Genomic DNA, 15,008 nt, shown 5'->3' with positions numbered 1-15,008 from the left:
GTCCTGTAGGTTATAGAACCACTTGAAAGGGACTATTCCTGTGGTGCCTTCGGGGAGTCTCAATCTTTGCTGCTTTGGTCTGTTGAGGTTCTGTAGGCTGCTACATCTTTGACAAAGCAACAAAACATCGAAACCACCATGGAGCACAGCATAGTGTAGCTCAGAAGTGCCTATACTGGCTTTGACTCATTCCAGCAGGAGTTCTACTTGACCTAATTTTCCCTGCCTTTTTAGCATGAGCACAGCTAATGCCCCTGAAATTTTTCCAGTACTTGCACTCAGATATTTTGTGCACTGTGCAGTGCCCTTGGCATTTCCCAAGCACGCCAGATGCTCCACAGCTCTGAATGGTTATATTTACACTGTATTTTCATCCCAGAGTTGAGCCCTGGGTTTTGGTTCCACACACTGCTATTTCGCCCAAGCTGATCTCAGCTGTCAGGAGGGGGTTCAGATCATCCTGTCTGAGTGTGACAGGAAGCTCACTTGCTGCCCTCTCTTCCCTCTCCATCCCCAGGCACACCTGCATTTGCTGAAGCGGGGCTGACCTGAGAGGTTTAGGCTGCCTATGCAAGAGACAGGGCACTCAAGCCTGGACTGAGTTTGAGAACAGAAGACAAATCAGAGTTCTCACACAGCTTGTAATGTGGGATAGCCGACACCGTATGGCACTTTTTGGCAGATGCTACACAGAAGGGACCTGCCTTTTCCAGGCAGACTTACTCCCATAAACATGTGGGCTCTGGAAACATAAACAGAAAGCAGAAGAATGGCTTGGGATTATGCTTTCCTTTCCTTATACCATGTGCCTCTACCCTCTCACTCTCTCTCTCTCAGGTGACTGCTATTTCTCTTTGTAATGCCATGCAAGAGCAGCTCACATGCTGGGCATCAAATGGAGATTATATGAATTCACATGTCAACAATTTATCTTTTGCTGACTTGTTTGAGACTCAAAGTACCAATCTGGCTTTTAATACCTCAGGTACTACAAAATTTGAAGTGACTCTGAGGAATAGCTAGACTGATTCATAAAGCTTTTTACATAGCCTCAGATTCAATATAGATGGATGTCTTTATTTTTTTATTCCTACCTGTAAAAGTCGTAGAGTATGTAGATGGACACCTAGTCGGGCTTTTGAGTTGTATGGCTGGGATCTGTCCCATTCCTCAGAGGCTTGACACCTGCAGAGGAGTAAATGCGATTCGGTATGGATTTTGTACATAGTCTTAAAGCTATTGGGCAAAAAAAAAATAAATTCAAGAGTAGATATTAATTTCAGTTGGTGTTATTGTGAGAACCCCAGAGCCAAACAGCCCAGTTGCAATATTCGAAGCAGCATTTAATCATCTCATTTGTGTAGTCACCAATCAAACACATATTCCCTGTCTTAAAAACTACTGGAAAGGGGCAGGGGTGGCAATGGTGTGATCTGCTGCAGACACCAAAAAAAAGTATATAATTAAACTGAACTTCAGAGCCGGTGAAAGACGGTGACAGCCAAACTATGCTCATTTGGCATCTGAATCACCTACCTAGACATGGATATAAAATGTCTTGTGTAGGCAGCTGCCCTCCTACTGCTGCAACACGGGTCCAACCAGGGCACATAGGGAAACTGAAATTTCATTACCCTTGTTTGACAGTAGCTGCTGTCTTTAAACAGTCCTAAATCCTGTCATATAAAAATACTCTTTAAAATGTGCTTGAGAGTGTGAGAAAACTAAAACTTTGTAGGTTTGTTTTTTTTCCTGGCTCTTTCCCAGTGGTAGTTATAGGCACCGAGTGTGTACGCAGGCACACAGTCACATGCTTTCCCCTTAAAATGAGGGTATAAAAAGTATGGGAAGATCTCCTGGCGCATGAAAACACAAAAAGAAAAAAAAAAATTTAAAAAAAGACAGAGAAACAGAAAATAAAATGCTTTTAATAACAGCAGGGCTGTATTCTCTTCATTGCTCACAGCTTGGACTTCAAGGTGTGGGTCAGTTAGTTAATGGGACAGGAGCACGGATGGTGTTCGCCTCAATTCCTGCAGGGATGAATGAGGAGAGAAGTAGGAAAACCCATCTTATCAATAGGTGGCTAAAGGATTGATGCCACTGGCAGAATTTTGGTTTTTTCAACCTTGGGGCAAATTCTATGGTACCTAGCCTGCCAGAGTCAGATGGGCTTCATCTATCTAGGAAGGGCAAAAGGACTCTAGCCCGTAAGTTGTTGGGGCTGATCAGGATGGCTTTAAACTAGGTTTGAAGGGGGAAGGGGTTGAAACCAGGCTCTCCAGAGATGAGCCTAAGGGTGGAAAGCCAGAGACAGAAGTGAAATCAGCAACCCAGCTGGAATGCATGTACACCAATGCACACAGCATGGGTAACAAACAAGAGGAGCTGGAAGCCATCGTGCAGCAGGAAAGCTGTGATGTAGTCGCTATCACGGAAACGTGGTGGGATAACTCGCATGACTGGAGTGCTGCCATGGTTGGCTACAGGCTCTTCAGAAGGGATAGGCAAGGTAGGAGAGGTGGAGGGGTGGATCTACATATTAGAGAGTCTCTTGATTCTGTAGAACTTGAAGTCAGTAATGATAAGGTTGAATGCCTGTGGATCAGAATCAGCGGGAAGGCCAACAAGGCTGATATCCTGGTGGGAGTCTGTTACAGACCACCCAACCAGGATGATGAGGGTGATGAATTATTCTACAAGCAGCTGGTGGATGTCTCAAAATCACCAGCCCTTGTCCTTGTGGGCGACTTTAACCTGCTGGAAACTCAACACAGCAGGGAAGAGGCAGTCTAGGAGATTCCTGGAGTGTATAGAATATTATTTCCTGTGGCAACTGGTAAATGAGCCTACCAAGGGAGGGGCCCCTCTAGACCTGCTGTTCACAGACAGAGAGGGGCTGCTGAGTGATGTGGTTGGAGGCCGTCTGGGGCACAGTGACCATGAAATAATAGAGTTTTCAATACTCAGGGACACAGAGAGGGCCATCAATAAAATTTCTAGCCTGGACTCCAGGAGGGCAGATTTTGGCCTACTCAGAAGGCTGTTTCAGAGCATACCTTGGGAAACAGCCCTTGAAAACAAAGGGTTCGAGGGGGGATGGACATGCTTCAAGAAGCAAGTCTTGAAAGCACAGGAGTAGACTGTCCCAGTGTGCTGAAAGGCGAGATGGCGGGGAAGATGGCCAGCCTGGCTGAACAGAGAGGTTTTGAAGGAAATTAGGGGGGAAAAGAGAGCTTACTGACTATGGAAAAAAGGGCTGGCTACTCATGATGAGTTTAGGAATATAGTTAGGTCATGTAGAAAGAAAATTAGAGAGAAAAAGGCACAATTTGAACTTGATCTATCCACTTCTGTAAGGGATAAAGAGCAGTGCTTCTACAATGAGTAATTAGACTCTCTGGAATACTTTTCTGAGCCCTTTACACAGGTAGACCACATCCACTTCCAGTTCAGGGAAAACCTTTCCACATTCTCCCCATTGCCACAGCCAGCAGTTGAACTGAAGCAGTTGAGCTTCAGCTGCAGAGATGCTACAGCAAAGCTGCCCCAACTTCAGGCACTTAACTGGATGACCGAAGTTGTCCGAAGCTTCTTTCTTTGCCAAAGGACAGAGCTAGGCATCTCCAGCCCATGGTTTGGATATAAGCAGACTGGACCACAGAGGGCAATGGGTGCAAGCAGCACTCCTGACTGCAGAACACAGCAGCCTTGCTTCTGCGCTTGCTGGTAAATGAATTTCAGGAGGATAAATCCAGCCCCAAATGTAGATTGGCTCTGAGTTGTGGGCATATTATAATTCTCTGAAATCATTGCTGTGTAGATTTCCTTTCCTGAGGCTATTTAACCAAGGCTTCATTATGGGAGTTGATGATACAAGGCCAAGTAATTTCAAAGGAGAACAAAACTTGCTGTAGAGGTGTGAGCAGAATCCTGGCAGCTATCTATGGTGGGGCTGATTGGATAACACTTCTCAGACAGTTTTCATTAGAAAAGAAGTCTTTGTATTAAGCAAATTTTTAGTTTTTACAAAACTATACAAAATTCTATGGAATTCCAACAGGAGAAAACATTTCTAAAACAAAAAGGGATTTAGGATCCTATTTCAAAATTTCAACTTGAAATTGGAAAATTGTATCTGTACTCCTTTTCTATGCATTTTTCCTATTTCTGTTTTGTGCATGTGTTCTTTCATGAGGCCACTGTTGAAATGTTCTCATTTTAATTTTTGCACAATAAAGTAATCTCTTTTATATTAATGAAACCAGGAGCCAATCTGATTCACAAAAAGAGGTAAGATACTCTAATTAGCTCAGTGTAATTGCCCTCAATAATTGAAAGCAGACAAATACCAAGATATTTCAGTGACCACTTGCTGTTGTATTTTGATGTACCATTAGCAGTAGGAAAAAATATTATATGGTCTTAATACAAAATAATTTTTTTAAACACAAATAAAACTAAGAATTATTTTTGAAAGCCAGGTAAGTAATATTGGAAGGTTAAAAAAAATAATTATTTTTGAAAGTCCAATTTCTTTTCTCTTCTGCCTGAAATTCTATTTTCATATTTGAAATTAAGCTTACTAGTAAGTAACCTACAATCAATTTCGCTCTAATGGCTTAAAACGGTGGTACCCCAGCTGTGTGGTTTCTACTGGTCAAGATCACCATCCTCAGACTAATGCTCAACAACTTAGGGCAACCCTTCTATTACTTCTCCCAGCAGACCTCACTGGGAGGTGTAACTGAAGGGGCCAGACTTGAAAAAGAAGAGGCTGGAAAAAGGTCTCACTTTGTGCCCCATCATTTCTGTCACAGAAGCAGTGATCTGCAGCAGGATAGGATAGCTAATAGCTGGAGGCAGAGCATTTTATGTGGTCCTGGATGCTCAGCTGCCTCTGCCTGGTAATCTGCATCTCATAGAATTTGCAGGCATATCTCATCCTGTCTTTGTCTTAATTCCCCCTTCTGTAAAGAATGTAAGTAATAATGCAGCTACCTACCTCAAAGCAGTGCAGGAATTAATTAATGTTAGTAAAGTCCTTTGAAGATAAGATCTAAGTATTATTATTAATAATTTACCTGCAATTTGCTCTGTGCCTTAAAAGACAGAAATAATTTACCATGAAATTATGAGATACTACCTTGGGCTATATTAAGGTCTTGAATGAATGTGAAGGGCTTACATTACTGTTAATGTAAACTACAATGTAGAGTTGCCAAAAGGCAGCACTGGGCTTTATGTAAATACCCAACCAGGACCTCATTATATCACAAAAAATTAGTACTTATAGGATACAAAGGTCTTATGAATTGTAAGTCACCCATTTCCCGGAATATATGCAGAGGTGCAGATCTTCAAAGACAGCCTTTTTAAGAAAGGTAAGAATTAATTTGTAATATGCATTTAAAGATAATAACAGAAAAGTCTTGGAGATTTATTAGTCTAAGAGGCAACACATGAGGTTTTCTTTGGTTTCCTCAGACTGGCACAATTACATCCTTTGCATAACTTATCTCCCATTGTTTGTCCCATTCCTTATCTGAACAAGATACTTAAGCATAATCTCCATCAGAAATACTTGCTTTGCCATAGGCTTAAGCTTCAGGAGAATCAGATTCAGTGCTGAAAAGCCAAGAGATCCATAAACAGAAGCAGAGGGAACAAAAGACCCATGACAGTTCCTCCTGTCAGAGGAAGCAGAGAGGGAAGAGCCACGTGCTCCTCTGACATCTTTGGCATGTAGGAGAGAAACTGAGGCAGCTCTGGCATGATTCCAGTCCTTCCTGCACTTCAACACCAGAGGGATGCTTACAAGAAAAGCTGTGCATGACTCATGTACCCCTGCTTAGCTATGACCCATGCTGCAACAACTTGCCAAAGAGTAAATTTTCCTTTGTGTGATAAATGATGATAAGCCACCAGCAACATTTTGTGAATCTCTCCTTTAAACCTTTTCCAGGGATTCAGGCACATTTTACTTCTATAGTTTATTAAGACATACCCAGAGGTATCAAAGGGGAGAGAAATATACCCATCTGAATCGGGGATTCTTGGCAGCCACCACAGCCATGAGACAGAACAGATTGACTCCGGTGTCAGTAAAGAATATCTTCTCTCTCAGTCTGCGGACCAGGCTCTGGGCAAATTTTATGCACAGAGCATAGCAAGCAGCATAAGGAAGACTTAATATTTTTTAAAAGCCACTAAACTTTGGCCAAGTTTTTATCATATCAGTGACATAACATCTTCCTGAAGCCTTGTCAAATTTATATCTCCAAGGTTAACAAAAGGTAATACTAATGAGGATGAAATGGCAGGGATGATGAACTCTAGCTACTGAAGAGGTGAGAATATAAATAATTTGCCTGTGAGCAAGTCTTTACAGTGGGAAGTGGCAGTGTTGGTGTAACAGAGTACAGTGAGGAGCTGGAATGGACCCTAAAGTATCATATGTAAACCAAGTATATCCAATCCTTTGTGACAATGGGGTCCTGATTTTTCCCTGTCTGGAGACAAACACATGATTATTCTCTCTCTTTCTTTACTTAACAAGACAAAGCAGTGGAAAAGCCTTCTCTGTTTGTAATCTGCAGATTTCTTTATCTGAGCAACTGATTTGTGGCTGAGAATTTAGGTCAAGCTAAGCAGATTTAGCTTAAGGGCCTGACCACTTTTCTTAAACTCTATCTGCTCCAGCATTTGGATGTGAGTGGTAGCATGAGTCCCTCTCACAGCAGTACAGCTTATGCGATAGGAGAGAACAAAAAAGTGTCATGTCTTCTCCTAAAATAAGAACAGTATTACAGCTGTTTCACACAGTCATTAGCTAACATTTACGGGTATTATGAAGCAAGTTTTCCACATGGCGTCATTAACGCCATGCTTCTCAGAGTTTTTGTAGCTCACCTCTGGGATGTGCACAGATCAAATTGCTCAGGAGAAAGTTACTTTGCAAATGACAATACTATGTTTGTACATGTTATTTGTGCAGTTCCAGTTTTAACCAGGAGAAAGCAGTGGTGCTTAAAGCGATCCATGACTTCTTTGGCTGACTGTCAGAAAATATTCTGAGAACTAGAATTTCCCCCCAAACACCAACAATCAAGTCCTCTACTTCTACACAGTTCAGAGTATGGATGTGAAACTAGAGTAATGCAGGAAAATACAGCTAATGACGGTAGGAAGTCAGTTCCTGCTTTTTTTTTTTTTTTTGTGTTCCACTTCATGTAGATAATAAAAATTCATTAGGAAAAGTGAGTTTTAAACTTGACCATAAAAGATCTTTAAATATCAAAGATGGACATTTTGTTTCCTCATCTGCATCAGGATGCAGCTACTGGTTTTTGGCCCTGTCTCTGGCTGTGACCTAAAGTCCTACCCTGGGCCTAAGAAACCTTCCTGAGAAAAATTTCATAGAGACACTGATGTTTTTACAATGGAAAATTCTGTTTCAACAAACAAATATTTTTCTGCAAATCCTCATTTTTCTGCAGAACAGGGAGTCTGAAACAGCTCCAAGTATAAAACTTCCTGCAGATTATGATCCACCCTCATTTCTTTGTCACCAGTGGTTCTCACTCCTCCTCTTTATTCAGTGGTTACTGGCCTTTTTGATTTTGCCAAGATGGTACTTCTCTCCATTTCTAGAACCTGTGCCCAGAGATACCACAGGTGTCAATTGCCTTTGTTGCTTCTGAAATCTGCATGCAGCCACACGAGCCACGTGGTGGTCACATGGTGCAGACTTGGGCACTACCAGGTTGCAAATATTTCTTCAACTGTTAACACTTATGACCACATTAATGCCCATCGCCCAGGTCAAGTGTGAACTGTATTTTCAAACAGTTCTTTGCATGTTGGCTCAGCTAAGACAGGCACTAGTTAATGAAAGAAATATTTTTGTCATATTTGTATCAGATTACAGTAGCAGGTATCACTGGACTTGAATGTGCACATCCATGATTGACCAGTTCAGCTGACAGTTTAGACATGTTTCTAGATGCCTCTTGTCCTAAACTGACCTATACTGACATTTGTGATTTGTTTACAATAATCTCTGCCTGGGTAGCAGAATCTGTATGGTCCTTATGGTCAGTGATCCATGGCCTCAGTCATTCACATTCCCATTAGGTTGCGGCTGGATCTCAGTCACCTCATATGTTGAGTTCTTAGCTACAAAGGCTGCTGACAGCCCCTCAGATTGGTCTTCCAGTGAATTTTCAGAATCAATTGAATCAACTGTGTTCTGGTATTATCTTCAATGTAATGGACCCAAGATGCTTAACATATATGAGACAATAGAGCACAGTGCAGAAATCTCTGTCCTAGCAGAGGGCAGTAAGTCTCTACATAGTAGCATGTGGCCTACTTTTTAAATTGTAAAGTTGATGTGGAATTGAAAAGCAAAGCCTAGACAAACATGAGAAAAAGAAGAATTAAGGCACCAGAACGAAAAATCTGTTACTCAGACCCACGCTGCAAGGTCTGAAGGGAGCAAAAATGTTTACGAGAGGAAGTGACAGCAAAGGAAAAATTGTTTTCATATCCAGATGAAGGACTTTTTGAGGCTTCTCTGTTCTTACTGTACTAACATTTCTGATGTGTTGAATCTGATTTGCAATTTACTTCCATTATAAACCTTTACTGTCAGCCCTATGTTCAAACTCAGTCTTCTCAACTGCTTCATTATGTCTCAGTCTTTGTTACTGTCAGAGGTATAACTTAGTTTGTCACTACATGATTGGTATTCGTGGCAGCCATCTCTGAAGTTGTCTTGAGCAATCAACCTCATGCAAGCAGTGTTATTGGCTAGACTGGAAATCTGGAGTTGTCCATGGATCCAGGTGTCTTAGGGGCTACTGGCATGGGATAGAATAAAACTAACAAAGTCTTCCTTGTTCCAGCTGTTTCTCTTGGTGTGGTTGGGATTGTATATTGATCTGAATATAGGTGCAGATATTTTCTCTGGATACATTAAAGAAATGAAAATGGGCCTTCCATTACAGAAGAACCATGTTTCTCCATGATACAAATGATACCATGACATCTTTCAAAGCAAGGCAACCCTCTAGGGAGTATTCATGTTCATCTGTTTAGCTCTGATCCTCTTGATTTTCATATAAAGGTAACTTTTCAGTTCTTAGGGTAAAATACACTCTAGACACATCTGAGCTTTCTGCTATGGTTAACTGAGCTAGTGGAGAGGAGTTTTTCTTAAGCTGTAATAATATTATATTTGTGTTAACAGCATAGTGATATCAAAGAAAAAGAAATTAAGATAAAACAAAATAAGTCCATAAGAAACTGGAAAGCCTATGACTTGCTTCATAAGTTATGCAATTGCAATAAATAGTATTGTGCTGTGACAAAAGTGAATGAAAAATAATGTTGTTGTGGGACCCACAATGAGTCATTTATTGGGAAAATAGCTGTGGGTTCTGAAAGTAATTCTATGCCTTCTTTAAACAGATGAGTATGATTATTTTTACGATTACTATGGGGCTGTAATGCTCCTAAAAACTGTCACTGATATGTTGGAGACTTCTACCCAAGAGAGGGTCTGGGAGACTGTATTTTTGCATTTTTTAGTTACAAAGGATATTAGTAGGTGGAGCTCTATACAGAAACTGTGTGCCAGGGTTTGAATGCTGTTTTCATTTTAAACCTAGAAAATCAAAAATTTTCAAATTTGCGAGGTGACTGAGAACAATCCCACTTGTACTGGAATCTGACTTCTGCTGGGGAGAAGCAAAAAAAAAAAAATGATTCATAGCATCTGTTGAATATGGAGCTTCCAGGTTTCCATTTCCTTGTCAGTTCCACTTCTGAGCTGCAATCCAGAATCCCTGAAGCCCAGGAGCAATGAAAGCCTTGTGACAGGCAGGAGGCGGGGACTTGGAGACTTTGAAGTTTCTAAGCTCAGTATCCAACAGGCTCTGGGCTTTCCATCCCTCATCAGCCTTCCAGGACAGTGAACGGAAGGGAGTAGTCCAAAAAATGGGGTTTCTTGTCCTCCAGCTGGAAGGTAGATTGGTGGGAGGCCAGGTGCAGTTTTCAGTCAGGTTTGGAAACCTGTCACAGCAATTAAACTTCATTGCAATTAAACTGTCTCAAAGAAGAATTTTATTTTTGATGAGTAAGCAATTCTTTGTGAGGAAGGAAAAAGTAAGCTAAGCAGGGAATTCCCAGTTATCTACAGTTATAGGCCTGTTACTCACTGAGTGTGGTGTTTGAGGAAAATATTTTGCAGAAAGCAGAGTGGTGGGGGTGAGAGGATGATTCTGTCTATTGGTAGGTAATAGGTAATCCCACCCACAAGTAACTGACAGGGGCCTTGGAAATATGCACTGATGGTGCTTTGTTATCAGTGCAGTCAGGGCTTTGTAATGAATATGTAGCAGGAAAAAATGGCTGTGCTGACCCTGTGGCTTCTGCTGAAATGACAGTACTGCTTGTCCCTGCCCCTCTCTTCCCCTGTGCCCTCTCCAGCTTTTCTCCAAGCCATCAGCAAGCTGATTCAGCTCCATTAGCTGACAGAAGAGTGGTTACTTTCTTTTTTTTTTCAGTGTTTTCTGTCGTCATTAGGATAGCCACGGTTAGAGTTGGAAGATGGAGTAGAGGAGGAAGGAGAAAAGCAGGAAAGGGGAAAGCAGGATCTGTTTTCTAGTTCCTTTTCCCAGGGCCAATAAGCCCTCTGAGCTACATCCCTTATGGCCAGTAATGCATATATGGACCACACTGTCTGTGCAAAGTCTGTGCTTCAACACAAATTTCTAAACCTGTCTTCATGTTTCTTCTTTAAAATTAATCTTTCCTTGCCAGTTCTTCTCAATGTACTGTACTTGTTATTATTGTTCTAATAATTTTTGGAAATGTCTTTGGGATAGAGCTTACAGACAGACAAATAAGCAGGCCTTATTTTCATGTGCCTTGGTCCTATTTATGGATTCTCTAGGGTACCATTGCTTACTCTGGTAGAATTACATTGTTATAAAAGGTAGATGAATGGCACACAAAAGTGATATCCTATTGCAGTCTGTTGACAACAATGAGAAGTTTGTTCATAGGAAACCAATAGATCTTCTGTAAGACCATTGACACAGGAAACACATGGATTATAGAATTTTTCTTATTAGTCTCCTTTTCCAGGATACAGATAATTTAGTCTATCTCCGCTCAGATGACAAGATTCAATTTCCCACTACTACCATAAAACTTGAGTAAATCTGACTTATTCTTTGACTGAGAGAAGCCAGACCCTTTATAATTTTGTTCTTTTTTTTTTTTTATGTGTGACCATGAGACTGAACATGTCATCAGCAACATCAGCCCAGAACTGGAAAAGATTTTGTTTAAATCAGTCTGAGAGTGCTTTGATTGAGTGTGGGACTTTAGCTAATAGACCCTGCACTGCATGACTGTTTAGATGGTGTTACTTTTTTTCACTAATAGTAATTCTGTGATTTATTTTTTTTTCTTTCTAAATGCTCCAGCATTTCAACTCCCCTCCAGTTGATTCTTAATGCCAGAGAACTGCCCTGTACAAAGATTCTGCCCTGGCACAAGAGTTAGTAGTTTCAAATATATAATTTCATTCCCTAGGATTAACCAAGGGACGATTATAGTTCTAGTCTTTATCAGCAAGAGCTTTGTCTGAACAAAAGACACCTGATGAAGGAAGCCCTGTGTGCTGCATGGATGGCACTGAATATATCTTGAAAAAATAGAAGAAAGTCACAGAATTACAAACTGCCAGATGCTGGAAGAGACCTCTGGAGGTCATCTAGTCCAACCCTGCATGCTCAAGCATGGCCACCTAGAGCAGGCTGCCCTGGACTGTGTCCACATGGTTTTTGAACATCTCCAAGAATGGAGACTCCACAACCTATCTGAGAAACATGAGAGCTAGAATCATAGAATTGCTTGTGCTGAAGACCTTTAAGATCACTGAGTTCAACCATTAATCTAACACTGCCACATCCAGCAGTAAACCATGCCTCTAAGCACAACATCTACATGTCTTTTGAATACCTCTAATGATGGTAACTCAACTACTTCCTGGGCAGCCTGTTCCACTGCTTGACAAATCTTTTGGTGACTAATATCCAATCTAAACCACCCCTGGCACAACTTGAGGCCATTTCCTCTTTTCCTATCACTTATTACTTGGGAAAACAGACACATCCCCACCTCGCTACAACCTTCTTTCATGTAGTTGTTGAAAGCAATAAGGCTGAGCATCCTTTTCTGCAGCTGAACAGCCCCAGCTCCCTCAGTGAATCCTCATAAGACTTGTGCTTCAGACACTTCACCAGCTTCACTGCCTTTCTCTGGACACGCCTCAGAACCTCAGTGTCCTTCTTGTAGTGAGGGGCCCAAAACTGAACACGGAATTCAAGGTGTGGCCTCACCAGTTCTGAATGCAGGGGGATGATCACTGCCCTGATCCTGATGGACACACTATTTTTGATACATTCTGGGATGCCATTTGCCTTCTTAGCCACTTGGGCACACAGTTGGCTCATGTTCAGCTGCTGTCAACCAGCACGCCCAGGTCCTTTTCCATCTGGTGTCTTTCCCGCCTCTCTGCCATAAGCCTGTAGCACTGCAGGGGGTTGTTGTGACCCAAGTTATAGGACCCAGCACCTGACCTTGTTGAACCTCACACAGTTGGCCTCAGGGCATCGATTCAACCTGTCCAGATCCCTCTGTAGGGCCTTCCTATCCTCCAGCAGATCAACACTCCCATCCAATTTAGTGTCATCCACAAACTTACTGAGAGTATGCTCAATCCCTGCTAAATGCATTTAACTCCATTCACCACTACTCTTTGGCCTTGGCCATCCAGTTTTTTACCTGTCAGTTAATCATCTTTGTGGACCTTCAATGGATTCTCTCCAGTGTATCTATGTCTCTCTTGTACTGGATAGAAGGGACAGAATGGACGAGCCCTTCAATGTGACCTCACCACTGCTGAGCAGAGGGGAAGGATCACCTCCCTCAATCTGCTGTCAAAGCTTGTCAAATGACTTGAGGAAACCTGTTGTTTTCCATCAAACTCTAGCTCCTTGGACCACCACATTGTGTACGAATCTCAGCTATAATGCAAACAGCTGTCTCGTGCTGAAATAAAACCTGAAGAAGAAACCTGAAGAGCTCAAGAATCAGACAGTAAAATAAAGGAACAGAAATGCCAATTTTTTTTCTCTTTACAAATCTTAGTGTGTTTTTAATCCAATCAAAGATTTTAGAGACTTCAACGTTGCTTGAATTTGACAATATCAGTTTCATAACAATGCAGGAAACACTTTTGTTGACGGACTATGAAATCATACCTGGAGATTCACTCACACGTAAATTCCTTCCTAGAAAGATTTTCAATATGGTAAAAATATTATGAGTCCAAGCAGCAGGACAGAGGAGCTGTATTTTTTTTCACCAGACACTTCACCAAGAGAATGGGCTCTCCACTTCAGAAACCTGTAATGACTATTTGTTTGGAGTCAGAGTGTGATTTTTTACTAATTCCTGAAGTCTCAGGAGAGCAGTAAATTTTATGCTAAATTTATTCATAGACTCAATGTACCTTTTTATAAAGAGCATAATAATTCTGATTATTATGTTCAGATAATACCATCTGCTCAGACTTGCAAAGGAAAAGGCAGGCTCTGCTCTTATATCTCTTGGGAGGACCTCTGCATCCTGCATTTTTTTTTATTTAATTCATTTGAGGAGAGAGCGAATATGGAGAAAAGGGGTTATCAGTTTGTATAGCAGTTTCAAAACATTGAAGAAAATTCAACAGCTTTTTGCTTGATGCTGCTTATAAGGCGGTTCAGTTAAAGAAAAAAAAAAAGACTCACTAACAAGAAAAAAAAAATAAAACCAAAATAGATAAGGAACATTTGTCTCTTGGACAGACTGTGAAATCTAATGTAATAATTTTTTTTTTAATCACCAGCATTCCCAAACTTTGGCAGCAATAGAGGCCATTTTTGAGCGACATGATGTGTGATATTGACAAAATCAAAGGCCCAGCATCCTGGAACACTGGCCTGCTTCTTGAACTGGATCACTCATGGAATATGACAGCATCGCATGTCCTGGAAGACCATGTTTTGCTGTAGCACGTCTGTCAAATAAACAAGTGAGACTGGGAGTAAGAGAGCTTTTTAGAGCGCCTTGCATCTTCAAATTTCAAGGCACTTTGTAGGGACAGGGCTTAAATGGCAAACATGAGAGGACTCATTAGTGCCGCATACTCTTCCTGCCCCTCTGCTGCTGCAGTCGGCATCTGGTGCCAGCTTCCTTTGTAAAGCACTTTGGGGACAGGGGAAATACACAGCCTGAGTGAGATATAATTCTAATACAAATAACAGCAAGGAGAAAAGTCCTGCCTCGGTGTGTCTCTAGGCTCAGGCTCCACTTATGCAATTCATTCAGCATGCAGTTCCCTTTGTGCTCTGTGAGCAGTTCAGCTGACTTCAATGCTACCTGAAGGGTGCCTTCACAGTGCCTGAAGTTAAATACATACAGGTAAGTCTTTGACAAGCCATAGGCCAAGTGATGCAGCCTTGTGAAATTCTCTTTGCTGTGGATCTCTGGATCTGCGAGGACCTTCCCTGAAACAAGTATCACTTCTGATTCTAAGCTCTGCCTGATGACAAAAAGGCAAAGATTAAGACAAAATATACAAAGGAGAGAGAAGGCAGGAGTGAAGCGCATGGGAACGTGGCTGTTAGGAAAGAAAGGGATCCCATGTGGGATGGCTGAAAGAGTGTAGGCATTAGCAGGCACATCTGTGCACACAGATGTGGACAGACTGAGCTGGCCGTGCCCAAAGATGTGGGTGCAGTCTAGCTCCTGTTTAGAAACCACATGGCTGTAATAATGAGGCTTGGGTTTGACCTGATATAATCCTGAACACACCTATAGATCTACCTCTGCAGATTTAGCCTGCACACAACTGTTAGCTGAGATATGGGAGGACCAGCCAGGTACAG

General features: G+C 41.6%; 1 long non-coding RNA gene across 1 annotated transcript in view; it reads left to right on the top strand.

The window, feature by feature from the left end:
- The window catches only part of LOC127469831 (uncharacterized), a 54,255-nt gene extending 40,083 nt beyond the window's left edge, over window positions 1-14,172 (top strand). The window contains exon 2 of the long non-coding RNA XR_007904095.1: window positions 13,967-14,172. This is a non-coding gene — a long non-coding RNA (uncharacterized LOC127469831). The remainder of the gene's footprint in view (window positions 1-13,966) is intronic.
- Window positions 14,173-15,008: the final 836 nt, after the last annotated feature.

Source organism: Manacus candei, unplaced genomic scaffold (genome assembly GCF_025592945.1).
Source record: "Manacus candei isolate 608988 ecotype Guabito, Panama unplaced genomic scaffold, ASM2559294v1 h1tg000018l, whole genome shotgun sequence".
Lineage (NCBI taxonomy): Eukaryota > Metazoa > Chordata > Aves > Passeriformes > Pipridae > Manacus > Manacus candei.
Note: the sequence above shows the minus strand (reverse complement) of the source record. Positions and strands in the feature narration are given on the sequence as shown.